Source organism: Monodon monoceros, unplaced genomic scaffold (genome assembly GCF_005190385.1).
Source record: "Monodon monoceros isolate NGI ecotype Baffin Bay Population unplaced genomic scaffold, NGI_Narwhal_1 Super_Scaffold_3, whole genome shotgun sequence".
NCBI lineage: Eukaryota > Metazoa > Chordata > Mammalia > Artiodactyla > Monodontidae > Monodon > Monodon monoceros.
In genome coordinates this window covers 34,334,154-34,349,161 of record NW_021703780.1, presented here as the reverse complement: position 1 = coordinate 34,349,161, position 15,008 = coordinate 34,334,154, and the positions used below count along the sequence as shown (strand labels likewise).

Genomic DNA, 15,008 nt, shown 5'->3' with positions numbered 1-15,008 from the left:
GACTCAGTGAGGGCTCCGAGAATCAGGAGCCTCTCGTTAACTTCTGAGACAGGCCAGGGGCCGGGGGCCAGGCTCTGTCGCTGCCCTACTGCCTGTGCCCCTGCTGAGAACATGGGGCTCCCCTGGCTGCCCTGAGACACTCTGTCTTATTGGCAATGGCTTTGCCCCATCAGCAAGTAAAGGAGGCACATTCAACATGACTGAGATTCTGAGGCAGGGAACCCCAGTATCCATTCCCACAGCCCTCAGAGGCAGGGTGGGGATCAAAACTCTTGGTTGCATTGGCCTCTGGATGAACTCTCTTGCTCCCCTCCCCCCACCTCTCCTCTACAAGCAGCCAGAGGGATCCTGTTAAAACCCAGATCAGACCAAGTCCTTCCTCTGCTCAATGCCCCCAGTGAGGCCTGTCCCACGTAGTCAAAGTCCTGACGTGGCCCCCAGACCCCTTGTGACCTGACCCTCACCCCTCCGAGGTCCTCTCCTCCTACTTACCCTGCTCACTCTGCACCAGTCACCTGGCCTCCCTGCTGTTCCTCAGGGTGTTGCCAAGGGTGCTCCTGCCACAGGGCCTTTGCACTGCCTGTTGCCCTTGCCTGGATGCTCTTTCTCCAGATGTCCATATGCTCTCTGCCTCACCTCTTTCAATTCTGCTCCAACGTCACCTCCTCTGACTGTCCCGTTTAACACTGAGGGCTTCCCCCACCTTTACCTTGAGCCCCCAGCCCCTTACTCTGCTCCATCTTCCCCATTACACTTCTGTTGCCTGACAGACACTCTCATTTGCTTATTTACTAGGCCTCCTGTTAATTCTCTCTCTCTCCTTCCACTCCTAAGAGCAGGCTTTTTTGTCTGCTTTGTTCCCTGATGTTTCCCCAGCCTCTAGAACAACACTCGGCACATAGTAGGCCCTCAAAAACATTCTGTAGGGCAGGTGAATGAAATGAGTGTTCTGTACCGGCACTGTCCAATACAGTAGCCATACATGGCCTTTTAAACTGAACTTCAAACTAACTAAATTTAAATGAAATTAAAAACTCAGTTCCTCAGTCACGTTAGGCACACTTCAAGGGCTCAGTAGTCACATGTGGCCAGCGGCTGCCACACTGGACAGCACAGCTCGGGGGCAGCCCACCGTCTCCGAGTTCTACTGGCCAGGGCTCTTGTTATGACCTCTGGCAGGTGGTAGGAATCCTGCCATTTCCTATGTGAGTCCTGGCACCCCGAACAGATGGGCCAGGCCGGGGAGGCTTGTCCAGCTCCGGGACAGCTCCAGCACCAGGACAATTGGTCTTGAAGGCTTCAGTCCGGGCCTCTGCTCTCTCTGTCTCCCCAGGCGTTCTCTCCATGACGCTGGACAGCTTCATCCCTTCTTTTTGGTTCTTCCAGCTTCCCCCGACTCCTGGGGCCTCCAAGTTCAGTGGGGTCTCTCTGGGGCTCCCCCAGGCCTGACTCAAGCTCGTCTGCCCCCCAGGAGTGCTCTCTCCACCTCCCACTCATCCTGTGGTCCAGCCCCTTCCCAAGACTCTGTCCTGTGGCAGTACCACCTCCCTTTACCCACAGTCCACAGGCTGGGCCAGCCCTGGGCCAAACGGAGCCTTTGGGCCCCTCTGGTCCTCCATTGCTATACCCTGTTCCTGCTTTTCCACTTCGCATCTACTAGTTACCCTTGTACTTCTGTTGTGTAAGTCTCTATTAAGAAAACTCCCTGATAAATCCAGTCACCATGATGAATGTCACCCCTCTCAGGAACGGTGACCATTAGAAAGAGAGGCGGCAGAGGGCGGTGGTGAGGAGCACAGAGTCTCGAGCTAGACTGCTGGGGTCAAACGCTGGTTCTGCCTCTTCCTAGCAGTAATCACTTACTGTGGGCCATTCCTTTACCTGTCTGTGCCTTAGTTTCCTAGAAATATACTATTTCTGGAAAAAATGGGGCATTTATAATCTCTATAGGGTTATTATGAGGTTTGAATGAGTCATGACTCATAAGGAACCCGGGTCAGTGTCTGGCACACAGTAAACTCCACTGGAGGGTTTGTTATATAAAGGGTGGGTGATGCTGAACTAAAAGTAATGTATCTCTGATAGTGGAAATCCAGGTCTCGAGGGTTTGTGGCTGGCAAATCTCATGCAAGCTAGACCCTGGGAGATGTGTGCAGCACCTGGATCCTGGCTGGGCTGATAGGAGACATCGTGGCTTCAACATTCACAGCAGCAGGACATGTTCCCCCCTGTGTGTGGCTCCAAAAGTCTTTTTCAGAAGAAATGTGGTGACAATGTTAGTCCAGCCCTGGCTGAGTGAATGAAGGGATTACTAGAAATTCAACCAAAGTGAGCCAAGCCCCAGCAGGCTGCCTCTTCACTCATCTCCCCAGAGTAAGTTCCACCCTGTTCCATGATGCTCCTTCATCAATGGGATAAAGCCGGGAGTGAGAGTGTGAGCCTGGGACTGGACCACCAGGGTTCAAAGCCCAGTGCCATCGCTTACCGGCTGTGTGACCTTGGGCAAGCCACTTAACCTCTCTGTAAAGGGGGACAGATGATAGGGCCTCCCTCACAGAGTTGCTCTGAGGACGAAATGAGTCAGTACCTGTAATTTAAACCATGCCTGGTCCATCGCGAGCTTAGCATATGTAGTGATTCTGACTGAGGGAGTCATCTGGCCCCAGCAGGGATGGAGATGAATCCCGCAGCGTGAGGTTAGATTAAATACGGGCTAGTGAGGCAGGTACACAGCCCAGCTCAGGGGCCAGCCAGCTGAGCTCTGGCGGTCTGTCTCTTCTGCTGGCCTCAGCCTGCCCTCCAGCCTAGCACTTCTCTGGCTGACCCACCAAGATGATGCCAGCTCTTTCTAGTTCCCCCTGTGCCATCTCCACTCACAGACCACAGGAAAGCCGGGTTGAGGGGGCCCATCGACCCCCTGGCTGTCAGCGCTCCACTCACACGCTTCCAGGGACACGCCAGGCAGCCCCCCATCCCCCAGCTTCGTGCATCTCTGAGCTGCTCAGAATCCCTGCTCACGTTGCTATGGTCTGATGGCTGCTGCTTGGTCCCACCGGCCCCAACTCAACCCCACAGAGACACCCGGGACAAGGTGTTTCTTTCTTGAACACATTTCAGCGCTTCCCAAATTGTGCACCAGCTCCCTCACGCGCCCCCCCCTCCTTGAGTTTCCACTTCTCCAGAGTGAACATTTCCATTCCTTCCCACCATCTTTTCGGGACACGCTCTCCAGCTTGCCTTGCAGCTGCTCCTCACTGATCACACGCCAATCTGTCTTTGGCCCTCCTCTGAGTGTATGGGGGCGGTGGGCAGAGTCTGAACCAGAGAACAGAGTCACGTTCCCCCAACCAGACGTCCTGCTTCTCCTGAGGCCCCCTACCCAAGACAACACGGAACTTTCTGGAAGCTGCATCACCTCGGTGGCTCACACTGAGCAGGTGGCTAATGGAAACACCCTGTGATTTCCCCAGAGCTGCAATTAAGCCACGTTGCTCCCATTCTGTCCCCTAAAGCAACGTTTCTACCATCATAGGCTGAGCCGACCCAGGCGAGGTCCCCTCCCCTCATCAGGTCTTTTTCTCTCTCTGTATATCTTTATCTCTCTCTCTGCTTCTCCTCATCCAAGTTTCTATGGATGTGCAATGTTTTCCTGCATCTAATTGTCCTTAGCTCCCAAGCCCCAAGGATTGGGTGGGCACATCACAGGAAAAAAAAAAAATGTGGGCTCTGGGATCTGACAGAAATCTCTCTTCGAAGGCTGGTTCTGCCCCTGACCAACGGTGTGACTCGGGGTCAGTTTTTCCTCTCTCTGAACCCAATTTGCTCATGTATGAAATGGGACTAGAGGTCCCAACCTCCTGTGCTGAATGCGAGACATTAAGTGTGCTGGGGAAAACATGACTGCCCTCTCCTCTCCCTTCCCAGGGCCATTCAGTACACCTGTGACGACAACGATGGCCACGATCGTTGCCATTTATCTCCTCAAGGATCTGAGAAAAGCTTGCTCAATAACAATTCATCACTTACAGAAGAAATGCAGAAGGTGTCAGACCAATTATACCTCGTTGTAAACACAGGAGTGAACAAAATGAAGATTCCCCACCAGCCGCCTCCAAACGCACTAGAACCACCGGCAGACGCCAAATCAGTGCCATCCAGTGATGTACCTGATCAGACAACTCTGCCCAGTTAGCAGATCCATAATTTCCCAGGGGCACCACGCAGGGGCAAAGTCACCTGTGGCACCAACTCCTTAAAACTGCTATGATGGTGCTCACTTCAGCTGCACACATACTCAAATTGGAATGACGTAGAAGAGATTAGTATGGTCCTTGCACAAGGATGACATGCAAATTCGTGAAGCATTCCATATTTTTATGAAATTCTGACCCACGTTACAGCTTGGATGAATGTTGAGGACATTATGCTAAGTGAAATAAGCAGGAAGCAAAAGGACAAATATTGTGTGTTTCCCCTCATATGAGGTACCAGAGTGGTCAAATTCATAGACTGAAAGTAGAAGAGTGTTTGCCACGGGGAGGAGGAAATGAGGAGTTAGTATCGGATAGGTACAGAGTTTCAGTCTGCGATGATGAAAAAGTTGTGAAGATGGATGGTGGTGATGGTTGCACACAAATGTGAATATACTTATGGCCCCTGCACTGTACACTTAAAAATGGTTAAAATGGTAAATTTTATGTTATGTCTATTTTAGCACGACAACAAAGTGGCCAAAAAGATGCTATCACAGAGCAAACGCTGCCAGGTGGGCAGGAAGAGGAGAGTTCGTTGGTGTCATTTGTCACTTCAGTGTGGCTGCTACATACTCAGGCGCAGTCACGGCAGGGACCTTGTGGTTCTGTTGTTGCCAGGCTTGGTTGGCCCAGTCAGGTCTGGGGAGGGCACAGCGTGGGGCAGAGTGGCCCCCTGGCCATCCGCTTGCTCTTTTATATCTGTCCTGTTGTTGGAGAACAAGGCAGCTTCAGAGCAGAACTTGGCACACACCAAGTGCGCGCAAAGAGGTTGCAGAAGTTAAAGCATGGTGGTTCCCAGCATCCGCTGTGCTGCCAGCTGGATCTGGGTTCAAGTCTCACTCTGCCACTGACTGACTAGCTGTGTGACCTGAGGCAGATTATCTAACCCTCTCTGTTTCAGTTACATAGAATGCTAGTACCTACTTTGCAGGAATAGTGTCAGGATTAAATGAGGTAAAGTGTGTCAAACATTTGGCATGACTCCTGGCAATAAATCAGGGAACAGCAAACACAAGGTTTTGTTTGAATGACAGTGGTGATGTCAGTGATGACCTTTGATAGAAAAACTCAAGATGAGATGAAGTCCTCAGTCATCTCATGGATGGGTTTTGGGGCCCTGCCTTTTCCCCCAGTTCTAATCCCCTCCCTCTGTCAGATCAGAAGCTCCTTGAAGAAGGCAACTTTATCACCCCCCAGGTAAGTTTGTACTATGGTGTAAAAAGCTTACTGACTGTGCAATGTAGGTAAGCCACTTCATATCTCTGAGCCTCACTCAGTTTTCTTGCCTGCAAAATGGGTTAATAGTATTGATCCTATGGCATCTTGTGAAACATAAATACAGTGATATTTGTTCAGTACTGAGTATAGTGCATAGGCTTTATTTGTGCAATAAAAAGCAGACATCAGTAGAAACGAACACAACATTTCAAATCGACTATACTCCAATAAAAATTTTTTAGAAATAGCAGTAATCAGTATTACCTTTAGTAACTTGGCAATAAGTGATTCTCTGTGCTGTTTCTTAAATAAGCCTCAGAATTTATTGAAAAACAAAAGCAGCCATAATGATACTTGGATTAGGTGTCTGAAGATCAAGTTCAAATCCTAGCCCTGGGAGCTGCTAGCTGAGGGATCTTGAACCAGGAGATTGTTGGGAAAACCTACCAAGCTCCTTGGATGCACTTAGTAAAGTGCTCACAAAGTTGAGGTGTCATTTTTTATAATGGGGACCCTCAGAACCCCTACATGAATGAGTGACTGAGAAACTGATAGGCACCTCCCTGAGGGCTTCTCCAAGCTGCAAGCCTGGAGGCTGGACTCCACGACTAAGAGGCCTGCCCGACTTCTGGCTCGCTAAGCTGCAGTGCCGGAGTGCCTGCTGCCTCACCCCGAGGAGAGACGCCCTTTCCAGCTGGTGGTCTGGAGGAGCCCGCTTAGCACTTCTCCAGCCTGTGTTTCTGCTGATCCGGCCCTAGACACCTCCGCCTCTAACAAGCAGGCTGGCCGGGATGGGACGAATCAGGTCAGGAGAGAAACAACCTCTGAAGTGAGACCTCACTGGGCAGCAGGGAGGTCACTGTCCAGTCAAGTGGATGGAGGAGCAGAGCTGTCCCCACCCACCAAATAGTCTCAAGTTCAGCTGGATGGACAAGGCTCTAACCCTGACTCTCTCATGGAATTGCTGTGTGACCTTGGGCAAGTCACTTTCCTCCTCTGTGCTTCAATGTCCAATTCTGACATTCTAGAATTCCACAAGAATATCACCAGGAGAGGGGTGACAGGAGAAAGGGAGAGGCAGGAGGAGGGAAGGCAAGGCACAGCCATCAAAGAGCTGTGGGAGTTCGGGCACCAGGTCCCCAATTCTGAGCACACATGGGATTTGGCAACAGAGTGACCGGGGTTCTGGGCTTAAATCCTGACTCATAACTTATGGGCTGCGTAATCTTTACCCCAGTACTTAACTTCCCAGAACTTCGGTCTTGTTTGTAAAAGCAGTCTGCCAACCTAATTTGCAGAGTCATATGACGATTAGAAATAAAGTATGGAAAGCACTGGCATATGATATATACTCAATAGACCATATATGTATCTAGTGAATGCTTACCTACTTTATCATCTATCACCTGTCTATCATCTGTCCATATCTATCTATCTATCTATCCATCTATCTATGTCATAGTTTTTATAGAGAATGCTAACACCATCCAACCCACCCATCTCCCAGAAGGACCTCTGGCAGTGGCGAAGGTGAACTATCTGGGGGGAATGGTGGGTTGCCTGGGGGTTGGCCCTTTGTGCTGAGTGGGAAGGTAAGCTTCACTGTGGAATTCCTTCATTTGTCAGGAGTTTCCAGGTGAGGCTGGCCTGGCCTAGAGGTGCATCGTCCTGGTTTTAACTGGAAACAACTCAATGCAGTATTGTTGCCCTCCCCCTCCCCTTCCCCTCCCCCAGCCTGGGGCAGCAGCTCCTGTGGGGACAATGAGCCCCTAAATGTGCTTCAAGGCCCCTGGAGGATGGCCCTGTGGGTGTGTGATCTTGGTGTGGAAGTAATCACGTGAGCAAATCTAATGTGAGTAAATCACAGACTTCCATCTGTAACTTTCTGGCGGTCTCCCCAGCACTGTACATTGGGGCGCATGGGTCTGAGGCTCCAGAAATTGGTTTGCTTTCCTCCCTCTTCTGGTCCAGGCTGGGAGGGGTGTCGCTGGGCTGCAGAGGGGGCAAAAGGCAGGTGAGCGGCCTGCCCCTCTCCCACCCACACAGGCGGGATGGAGGCTGAAGCCCGGCGGGGGAGCTGTGTGTGTGTCCGCTGACTGGTGTGTATGTGTGTAGGTGTGTTGTGTGTGTGTGTGTGTGTGTCTACTGACCAGACTAGAAGCATCATTGGTGTGTGAGTAGATGAGAGGAGGGTGTTGGCTTGAGGCTGTGAGCCTCTGTGAGCATTTAAAGGAGGTGAACATTTGAATGAGTCAGAGCCTGGAAAAAACACCCTCCAGGGGCCTGAAAGGCTCCTCGTGGTCTGGCCCCACTACCTCCCTGCCCTGTCTCCTGGACTCTGCCCCTAGCTCTCTCCTGCTGCTGCGGCCACCCTGGCCCCCGTTGCTCCTCAGACATGCTCCAGCCTTGAGGCCTCGCCCCGGCTGGTCCCTCTGCCTGAAACGCCCTTCCTGCAGACCTGTTTGGCTCACCTCCTTCAAGTCTCGGTCCTGACTCACCTTCTCAGTCCTGACTCACCTTCTCAGTGAGGCCCGCCGGGCCACCCTATTTAATATTGCAATTTGCCCACCCCCTGGGTAAGACAGAGCTCCTTACCCTGCTCTGCAGGTTCCCTTTTGCGTAACACTGATTTTCTCCCCTCACCTCTATAATTTGCCCATTTATCATGCTTGTTGCCCGTTTCCCCCACGAGGACGAGGATCTCCAGGTGTTCTGTTCACTGATGCATCCCGAGCACCCAGAACAGTAGCATTTATTTGACGGCATATTTGCCTCTAGTTTCTCATTTGTAACACGGGGACAATAAGAGAAGCTATCCACTTCAGAGAGTTGCTGCTCAGATTAAATGAATGAATACCTAAAAGCACCAAGAACAGTGCTCGGCACACAGCTTAATACATGTTAGCTGTTGTTACTACACTCCATCACTGCTTGGGAGGTGGAATTGAGTGAGTGATCCATGTGAGGGATCCAGCACACCGGCAGTCACCCAGGGGTGAAGGTGCTTACTAAACGTTTCTCGCTTCACTCTCACCCCACCCCTTAAAAATTCCCAGGAAGGAAAATTCCCTGACCTCTTCCAGTCATGGAGCCCGTAGTTTGGGGCCCTCTTTGGGTTAGGAAGTTAGTTATCAGTAAATTAACTGTCTGTTCGGGTTTTGTTGTTGTTGTTTGTTTTTTATCAAAGGAAGAAGCAAGCAAGAACCCAGCCTGCTCCACCCTGGGCTGCATAGCTCCCAGGTGACTAACAAGCACATCCTTTGTTGGGTATGATAACAGCTTGGACTACGCGGCACCTGAGCCCAGGAGTCGGGTGCCCAGATTCTTCTCCCAGCTCTGCAACCCCCGATAGGCTGGATGATTGGGGCACGTCCCATCCCCAATCTGAGTCTCTGCTCTTCCCTGGTAAAGGGTTGGGATTAGACCATTGCTAAAGTCTTTCCAGACTCATCTGTTCATCCGATTTTTATGGAGCACCTGTTATGTGCCAGTGCTGCTAGAGGGGATACAGCAGTGAGCAGAGGATACAAGTCCTTGTCCCGTGAAGTTGACGTTCTGGGCGGGGGGAGGGTGAACAGTAAATGATTAACACAATTGGTAAATCATGTACTATGTTAGAAAGTGGAGTGTGCTATGGGCAAAAGAAAAAGCATAGCAGATTAAGAGAAGGTGAAAGGGTTTGGGCGTGGGGAGGGCAGACTCAGCTCCATGTGGGCTGGTCAGGGATAATCTCCTTTAGCGGTGACATTTGAGGTGAAGGACATCTTACATTCCAGGAACCTACGAATCTCTATGATTCTCTATTCCGTTTGGGGTCCCCTGGAGTCCCCATCTCTTATTTTCTCTCCTTCTCTGAGCACACTGAGCCCCAGCTTGCCCAGTGGGTGATGGGGCCAGAAGACAGATCAGCCAAGTCCCCAACGGTGGTGAGTGATTTATCACCGTCTTTATTCACATTCCAATATTTCACGGCTCCCGTGGCTCTGATGGAATAAATATGACCTTTTATTCTTCACTTCGCTTGAGACTCGGTCAACAGCCCAGCTGCGATCTATCGGCTGCTCCCTCCACTGGCTGTCTGTGAGCCAGGGAGCCCCATGGCTGTCAGAGATTCATGGCACCACCTCCCAGCCCCACGCTCCGCCTGCCCCTAGGCACTGGGCCTGGGCCTTGCTTGGCTGAGGAAGCAGCAGCCACGGTGGCTCTGGGGGACCATGGCTTATTGAGGGCAGAGACCAAGCCATAAATCTCTCCCCTCTCCCCTGAGCACCCCCCCATCACTAAGGTTGAACCCATGACCCGGGTTTCGTTTCAGTCCTGGGACGAGGCAGCCATGGGAAGGCCAAGCAGCCACGGTTCAAAGGGCAAATCATACATTAGAACACCAAGGGCATGGCCATCAGTTTTCTCAGCATGGAGAAGGGACGAAAAGGCATCAGCCTGCCTGCCTCAGATGGAACCCTCCAGGCCCTTCCGGCAGCCCAGGCCTCCTGCTTTCAGAGAAGCCCGGTTTTGCTTGTCAGACATCACCAGCACTCCTGGAAGTTCTTCCACTTGTCTGACGGAGACCCATCCCTGCAGCACCGCCTCTTTCCTCTCGTTTCCTCCTTATGTGTGGGTGGCGGGTGGGATGGGATGGTCTGGTTCATACTTCCCCTGCTTCCTCATGGTAGTCTGAGTGACACGGGCTGCTGGTCTGGGTTCGCTAATAGATTAGGTGGCTGGGAAGGGGCGGCTAGACAGTCTAGAAAGGAAACGCAGTCACTGGCCTGTATTTTGAACACACCACCTGTGACCCTAAGATATCATCTTGCTCCTCTCCATCCTAACTCATGTCCTGGGAGGAAAAGGAGGGGTCAGGAGCTCTCTGGCGCACAGCCAACCTGGGTTTGAGTTCTGGCTCTGCCACTTCCAAGCTGGGAGAACTTAGGCAGTACCCTCTCTGATCCCAGAGATTCCTACCCTGCAAAGCACCCATAAGAGTCCCAGCTGTCTCCCAGGGGTTGTGCACGTGCTCGATGCGGGGTGGGGGGGTGGGGGGGAAGCAAAGAGCAAGCACTCAAATGCTAAATGTGTATTATCAAGGCCTCGAGGTGCAGACTCTAGAGCCAGCCCACCTGGGTTCAAATCCCAGGTGGGACACCTTGGGTAAGCTTCTTAACCTCTTCGGGCCTCAGTTTTCTCATCAGGCTAATAACATCTCATGGGGATGTTGCAAGAATTAAATGAGCCAATAAATGGAAACCACTTAGAAGAGCACCTGGCACGTAATCATTTCTCAGAAAGGTCGGCTCTTATTATCATCACCATTACTGGAGGAGAAACCATCTGCAATCACTTGGCACTTTTGACCTAAGCCCCATCAATTGGTTTTGGGATTTATAATCCACCAACCTCCAACCAAGTTTATAAAGGGCCTTGCAACATAAAAACACATATAAAACGAGATGAGTAAATTTTTAAAATGCTTTATGGCAGATCATGAGCCGGCAAGAAGGCTTGAACTAGAGGACCCCAGGATGTTTGCTGTGATGTCCAAACAGTAACCTCACTTATAACCCCCGCATACCCACCAGGTTGCCACGCAGTGCTGGGCCACTTCATCTTGGGAAGAGCCTAGGGAGGAGGGGGCGTGATGGCCTCAGAACATGTGAGGGGAGTGGCTTTCTTAGGGCCACCCTTTCAGTGTGGGACTTGGACCAGAGGAAGCCAGTGGGGCTGAGGCAGCCTTCAGATGAGGGGCACCCCCGGCCCATGAGGAACTGCCCCAGTCCACTTTGCTCTGGTCAGGCCACATCCAGCATACTGCCACACATGCAGAGGGATGGCACAACCTGGTACACATCTGAGGCAAGAGACCAGGAGATGTGCCACAGGACACACCCCAGGTCCCTTCCTGCTCCAGGGACAAACATGACAGCCCTTTACCTGTAATCCCTCCCATGTCTCTTCACTGATCGCCCTCCTACTTGACCTTCTGGGTCACCTCCAGGAAGCCTTCCCTGACCGCCCCAGGCTCTCATAGGCTCACACAGCTTATCACAGCTGTAGTATCTGAATCAGTGACTACACAAGTACCTAGTCCTTTAATGCCTGTCTCCCCGGGAAATGCGAGCTGCAGGAGGGCAGGGGTGTCCCATTCTCAGCTGTCTTCCCCGTGAGTGGCCCAGACCCAGCATCATAAATACCTCTTGAATGACTAAAAGTAAAAGGCAAAAATGGACGGTGGCAGGGAGGGAAGATGTTGCATCTGAAAAAAATAGCACTAGGTGAACCATGAGAATTATCTGCAAAAATTAAATAGACATATTATGGAAGAAGAATGAGTTTTATTCCTGATGAGAATGAAGACAGAATCCACGGCTAGGAGGTAGAGGGAGATGGAGTTTGGGGCCTGTAAGAAAAAACTTCTTAGCTTAAAGGCACACAGCAGTGGTCTGGGCTCTTGAATAAAAAAGAGGGCAGGTTCCTGTGTCTGGAAGTTATCCCCACGTGGGGCCAGTCAGCATCCCAAGGAGGTGGTAGGAGTGGGGGTGGTCAGTAGGAAGGGTGGTGGGCATCATAAGGATTCATGAACAAAGGAGAGAGCTGGCCTGGATGACTTTGAACTGCCCCCTTTTCACTCTGGACTTTTTTCAGTCTATGAGAGTAGCAAGAACTAGGCCCATTTTAAAGATAGAACAACAGAGTCACAAGAGAGTTTTAACAAATGAACAGCTGAATTGGTCCCCAGACCTTGGCTTTTCCTCCCTCTCCCTGAGCTCTCTCAAGCCCTTGGCAATGTGTCCACACAAGGGAACTAGGCTTTGAGGATGCCTGATGACCCCTTCCTGACCCCCTCTCCCTCCTCCTGTTAGAGCCTCCACTGTGCCCTCCATCATGTCTGCATCCTCTGTTGGCGAGTCCCAGAGGAAACCACTTGAGTATCTCCCATGGCAAATGCAAAGAAACACATCTCTAATGGTGGGATTTCAGATCTTCTGATCTTTTGTGAAGGCAGTATTTTTGGATGGGATTCTATTCCTAGGCCCACTCTAGGCAGGACGAGGGAGACTGGAGTTTGGGTCTGGACCTGGGCAATCCTTTCCCGACCTCAGGAAGGTAGCCTCCACCCACTCACTTCTTCTGCAGGACAGAAGCTTCTTTCCAGCCCCCCTACCTGAGGGAAAGGACTGCTGAACACCAGCCTAGCCAACCTGAGAATTTTCAAAGCCTCCCTGTTCCACTCAGACCTTCTTTAGATCGATAGTCAAAGCTTGGCGGAAAAGCAGCCTTGGGAACCAGCCCTTGGCACTGGCTCATAAACGGTGGCATTCTGATGGGTGGTAAAAATATCTCTCTGGTGTTCAGTGCCAGCTGCCGCCACCATCTCAGCTTCTAAGATCCTGTCTCCATGCCCAGGACCTCAGCAGCCTCCGCACCTGTCCACACACACACCCCAGGAGACAGAACACAGGTCACCCAGCCCCTGACCCCTGGCCACCCTCACACCCACAAATGCCACCCCAATTGTTGCAGCCAGGCACCAGCAAAAAAGGCTCTTAAGAGCCACCAGAGAGGGAGATGTATTCTCAGAAATACTGCAGCACATTCCTAATGAGCTAATTAAACAAGAACATAAATAATTACTCCCTATCAGAGTGAGAGGACTTGGGGGGAAGGGGGGTGATGACTGAGGAGCTGGGACAGTGATGGGTGAGCTGTGATGCTCTGGAGGGGGAGATGGGAAACTCCTGTCCACTGTGGCTGTGGGTTGGGCCTCAGGGAGGTTCCCGGGCCAGGGAGATGGAGCCCCAAGGAGTCTGCCAGAAACATCGTCACAAAATGCTGCTTTGTTCCCTACCTGAGTGTTTCCTGCTCACTCACGTGCCCACGCCCTGACCTCCCTCCACCGTCATAACAAGCCCAAACGGGACATTTTGGTGGAAGGGGTCATTCCCCCCATTTTATGGATGTTGACATTAAGGATCAGGAGGGTCTCAAGACATTGCTAAGACCCCTGAAACCGTCCTCTACCTGGTCTCCCTGCTTCCACCCCTGCCCCGATAGTCTCTTTTCCACTCAGCTGCCAGAATCTTCTTTCTTAGTCACATCATGCCACTCTCCAGTGTTCAACCACCCAATGGCTCCCATCCCATTCCAGATAAAGTCCAAGGCCTAGCCATGGCCTATGAGGCCCTACATGATGCAGCCCCATCCAGTTCTCTAACCTCATTCACTGTCACCCTTCCTCCAGACTCACTGGAGTCTTGCTGTGTCTCCAGCATCCTACCCTAAGGGCCTTTGCACTTGCTGTTTCCCCTGCATGGCTCTTCCTCTCATTCCATTCAGGTCTCTGTTCCAAGTTCACTCTTTAGAGAGGCCACCTCTGACCACCCATGTAAAACAGCGGCTCCCCAGTCTCTGTCTCCTTACACTACTTATTTTTCTTCCTAGTGCACATTTAAATTTTTTCATCCCTCTCCTCCATAAGAATGTAAGCTCCTTGTAGAAAGCACTTTGCTTATCTTGTTCTAACCCTATGGTCTTGACTAGATTCTACCCCAAAGCAGACACAAAATAAGTATTTACTGATTGAATAAGTAAAAGTCTAGATACCAAAAATCGAAGTGTGGTTTGTGCCTAGACTATCCAGTTCCAAATCCAGAGTTTCTCCACCACAGGTCATTTCTCCCCTCAGAACTTGACCATGGTTCCCCACTGCCAACAGGAGAAATCTTGAAGTCAGGACAGAGCACTGGCTACAAACTCCAGCTCTACCACCTCCAAGCTGGGGGACCTTGTAAGTCATGTCACCTCCCTATGGCTCAGAGTCTTCAGCTGTCAAGTGGCAATATCATACCTCACAGGGTTAATGTACCAAATAAGAGAATGACTTACACAGCACATCTTTAAAACGATACCTAGAATGTAGTAAGGGCTTACACAGCACATCTTTAAAACAATACCTAGAATGTAGTAAGGGCTCAGTAAATATAGCTATTGTGTGTGACACTCAGTAGTGTCTCAATGACAGACACCCTCTGTCTGCCCTCTTCCATCCTCTCTGAACAAACGTCTTATTATTTCCCTAGACCAGAGGGTCTCAAAGAGTGGCCCCCAGATGGACAGCTCAGCATCACTGCGAGAATGCATTAGAACTGCAGATTCTCTGACCCCACTCCAGACCAAATGAGTCAGAAGCTCAGGGGGGCTGGGCCCTGTATCAGTGTGCTAACAAGTCTGCCAGGTGATTCTGATGCGTGCTCAAGTCTGAGAACCACTGCACTAGAGACAGCCTTTTCACCAGGTAAGCCAGGTGTGGTAGATTGAGCTGTTGGACCTGTTTCTTCACTTCTCTTTAATAAGATAAAACCTCCACAGCCTCGCCGTGGCCTGACAGTGGGTGATATGCAGGCCCTGCTTGGCCTTGTAACTTGCTTTGGCCCATGGGATTTAGCAGATGTAATGCCAGCAGAGGCTTGACATTTGCTTCTTCACCTGCCCACTTGCATTTCTGCTATCACCATGAGAAGAACATACTCTGGGTGGCCACTA

At 51.1% G+C, this 15,008-nt stretch overlaps 1 protein-coding gene and 1 non-coding gene across 3 annotated transcripts in view; one reads left to right on the top strand and one right to left on the bottom strand.

The window, feature by feature from the left end:
• LRFN2 (leucine rich repeat and fibronectin type III domain containing 2) overlaps nt 1–15,008 on the bottom strand; it is a 175,686-nt gene that overhangs the window by 7,652 nt on the left and 153,026 nt on the right. The window lies entirely within an intron of this gene.
• Nucleotides 4,270–4,376, top strand: LOC114908243. Its single transcript, XR_003796932.1, has one exon. It is a non-coding gene; the product is annotated as a U6 spliceosomal RNA (small nuclear RNA).